Genomic DNA, 4447 nt, shown 5'->3' on the forward strand with positions numbered 1-4447 from the left:
GCACGAACTCTCGGGAGGAGCCCTCGGTGTGGACCCCAGGGGGGACGACCCACACCTTCGTGACCCGTCGGCGCCGACGGCGGCGCCGCCCGTGGCGGTTAGCATCAGCTCCTTCAGGGCCCTCGACGTGGGCGTACAATGGAAGCGGGAACCCCGGCGGTGCCCGCTCGCACAAAGGCCTCGACACCACCTGAAGGGCCCCCTCGTCCGAGCCACGGGGGGCGAGCCGTTTCTTCGGCGGGAGTGGGTCTGGTTCCTCTCGGGGAGCCTTTCCCTTCTCTGCCGTCGAGAACCGGTGGATCGGAGCCATCGCAGCAAGACGGAGCAAGGATCAGGAAGAAGGAGAAGCAAGGAGGAATGGACTGGAAGGGTGCGCACTGTTCCGTACTTATGGCCGGCGGAGGCCAACCGCCTACCTCCACGATCGCAGGTAATCATGACCCACTTTGCATGCAGGGACTTGCCCAATCCGTGCAGTTGCCAAGGCGCCACGGGGAAGTGGAGGCGCCCACGTCCAATCAACCACCACACGGCGCCCAAGGCCGCAGACTATTAGGGCCCGCGGCGCTTTGCTCTTGCCCTTCCACCTCCCTGCACGGCCAAGTCCGGGCGTGCCTTGGGCCCGGGGGCTACTGTCGGTGTTCTGAGAACGGGGGTCCTCAGACTTGCCTGCCTGTGGCCTGTGGCGCGGCTCAAAAGGGGGCCCAGCGCGTCCCATCTTCACCAACACAAACCCAAGACCCTCGCGAGGGGCCAAGCCTCGCGGGGCGGACGACGCGGAGCTTCCTCAGGCACGGCCTCGTCAGGCTGGCTCACGAGGAGGCAGAGAGATCAAGGCGGGGTACCTCACAAGGTGCCCGTGAAGCAAGCCATGACGACCGAGGGCGCCAGGCGGGTGCCAGCCCGCGTAGTGTCCTCCTTTCCTCTTTGGTGCAAAGGGGGCAAGCGCAGCCGCGGAGTACCAAGGCATCAGGCAAAGGTTGACATTTCGGTGCAACGAGACCAAGACCAGGAGGACTACGAGACGGAGGTCACCGTGGAGCCCAAGACGGCGTCATCACCAGAGCTTTGCGTAGGCGAAGACTACTTTTGTCAGGATAGCTAGTACTAGCTGTCCTCCTTCAAATTAGCCCGCCATTGTTGGCTCCCGTCCTGCTTGATATTTGGGAACAGGACCAGGGCCCCTATAAATAGGACCGGTCACCCGCTAGACAGGGGAGAGAGGACCGAGGGCAAAAAGAAAGAGAGAGAGAGAGAGAGAGGGAGAGAGAGAAGGGCGACTGAGCTCCTCCCAGCAGTTCATCGCCCCAGCCAAGAACAGACCCTCGCGAGGCTGTTCTTCCTTGTATTGTTCATCATCATCAGCCCAAGAGGCAATCCACCACACCACACACTGCAGTAGGGTATTACACCACAACGGTGGCCTGAACCAGTATAAACCCTGTGTCTCTTGTGTTGTTCTTTCCTTAGTTTAGATCCTAGCAAGGCGGAGGGGTGCGGGTACGTAGGAGACGAAAGCTCCGCGCGCACCCCAGTGTTCGAACCTCAAGGGTCTGCCGAAACCCGAAATCCGACAGCCACATCCCGACGAACCTAAGATATAAGTTTCTTTGAAACCGTCGTTGCTCTAGCTGCATGTGGATCTTTTTTGATCTGTAGTCGAATCTAGGTCTTGGTTCAAAGAGGAAAGAAGGGTGCGGTGGGCTGGAGCAAGAATCTAGGACATGGTTCAATGAGGAAAGGAGGGGCGGAAAGTAGTATAGACTGGCTATCCAGCCGCTTTGTAGGTCGAAAAGGGAAAAAGGGGGTAACCCAGTACACACATCTGTAAGGAACCGATCTCTTTGTTGAAAAGGGAAAGAAACTGGGGGGTCGGGTAGTTTGTGCACGACTAGATTTTCTGCCCTCACATAGGAAGAAGGTTCAAAGAGAACAAATATGGGACCAGCGCATATATGCTGCTTGGCTACATACTCTACATCACCCATTTATACGTGTGGGAGCACATGGTGCTGGCATGTCCCATGCAGCTATTTTGCTATTGTTAATCTCAAAATTAACTACTGATCTGTTTTAAAAGAATTTCTCTTTTAATATGAATCAATGCAACTGTTTTAGAAATGCTGCTGTCCTATACTTTGTTTTCCATCAAGATAAGGTAGATGCTTCTTTTTGTGGCCGCATGTTTCATCCTCCTTTATTGGCCAGTAATTGTTTTATTTTTTGCCTCTTTAAACAGGGATATCTATTCAACTTGTTGCTATAGAAAACTTAAATGTCACACTGGCAACTTTGCTTGATTTCAGTGCAACTGCACAAAACTTGATTGGATTTCCTATTCGTGTTGGTAGATTCGTATTTTATGTTGGTCGTCTCATGAAAGGTCAGTACAGGCCTTCATCCACATGATATTGCAGTGTGCTTTGAGATGTTGTGCTACTTATATTGGTACTGTTTTAAATAAATGATGAATTGAAGCTATTGTATTGTTGTCTTTTCCCATTAAGTAGTGAACAAAAATGGGACCAACCCAGACATGATGCTTGTTGCTTTGTTACAACAAATTCAGCATCACCCCCTTTATAAGCCAGTAATTGATGCCACTCTCAGAATTAACTACTGAATCTTATTTCAAAACTGCAACACTTGTTAGGGATTGGTGGGATTACCATTTTTGTGGCCGCATGTTTCATCCTCCTTTATTAGCCAGTAATTGATTCCTTTTTTGCCTCTGTTTATACAGGGATATCTATTCAACTTGTTGCTATTGTGACATTTTGCTTCGCTATGCGAAACACTTTGCTTGATTTCAGTGCAACTGCACAAAACGAGATTGGATTTCCTATTCGTGTTGGCAGATTCATACGTGATCTTGTGTGCATCATGACAGGTTGGTACTTGCCTTCATCCACATGATCGTGCAGTGTGTTTTGAGATGCTGTGCTACTTGTATTGGTACTGTTTTAAATAAATGATGAATTGAAGCTATTGTATTGTTGTCTTTTCCCATTAAGTAGTGAACAAAAATGGGACCAACCCAGACATGATGCTTGTTGCTTTGTTACAACAAATTCAGCATCACCCCCTTTATAAGCTTTGTCGTCCTTTATACATGTTGAAACAAGGCATTGTTAAGATAATGTCTCAGTCAATATGAATGAATCACACCGATGGAGAATTGCTACTCTCCTGCTTTGTTTCCCATTAAGATAAAGTAGATCAGTAGATGCTTTTCTTCTGCGAGTACAAGTCATCAACCGTTATTTCTTAGTAATTGTTTCCCTTATACCTATTGTTGCTTAACGGGATATCAAAATTAAAGCTCGGTTTTATTCCGACTTCAATTTTAGTTGAACTGCACAAAAAGGAGCCAATGTGTAAGGCAAACTGCTGCATTACTAGGTCTAGTTGGTCGTCCCACTTTGCAGAAAGAAGCAGTCACTGTTTGCGCTACATTACAGAAGGAATGACCGAGAAGCTTTACAGAGTATTATTAGACACCGGTGACATGACTAGTCTGCAGATACCATTGGCAATTTAACAATAAGTGGAGTGCCCTGGGCAAAAAGTGCCGAAACAAGTATAAAAGCTACGACAGGACTCCACGATCATAGGCATTACATATTTTGAATGGGAAAGCTTGTCAAAGTTTAATCATTGATGTTAGCAAGAAGACGTTAGTTTAATATATTGGAATTGGAAAACCTTGTCAAAATTTGCTCATTGATGTTAGCCAGAAGACATGCATTTGATATTTTTGAGTGGAACGCCCTTGCTATGAGCAGCGTCAAGTGTTTTTTCCTATTCTTGTGTTCAGTTTAGAAGTAAATAGTTACTTTGCTGAGATATTCATGTGTTAAGAGTTTGTTCTCAATATTGTATATGTAATGCCAGGCCTTGTGTTTGATTGCAAAGTTGAGCTTGGAATGTTGTGGCATGCGGCATCACGAGCTGTTCACCGTGCCTCCTGAGAATAATGCTTCGTATTGTTTTGCATGTCGATCTAATGCCAGTGATTTGCTTGTTAAGAAGATCATCCTCTTATGTTGTTTCCGTGCTTAAGAAGTTCATCGTCTAAAGTTTCATTCATAGCCTATACGACAAGTCGGGTAGGTTAGATGTGAAGCCATATGATCTTCCGACCAACTCATGATATTAGGCCGTGATTGGATCGTCGTTTTCCAACCAAAACCGCTTGTAAAACTGACGCTTGTAAATTAAAGCAGATGGTCTTGGGCGAAGGCGCTTGGTTGGTCGATTTCGACTACTAAATATCGGAAGTACTTGACACACGATAAAAACGCTGAACGACACTCGGACGATAAAAACGCTGAGCTAATCCAGTCGTTAGCTGTTGTTTCAGCCTTGCCCATAGATGGCATGATACACACATCGTGCATGTATCGTCTGGTAATGTCGTCCATATAGCAGTGCTCGTAAAATATAC

Source organism: Triticum urartu, unplaced genomic scaffold, assembly GCF_003073215.2.
Source record: "Triticum urartu cultivar G1812 unplaced genomic scaffold, Tu2.1 TuUngrouped_contig_668, whole genome shotgun sequence".
Lineage (NCBI taxonomy): Eukaryota > Viridiplantae > Streptophyta > Magnoliopsida > Poales > Poaceae > Triticum > Triticum urartu.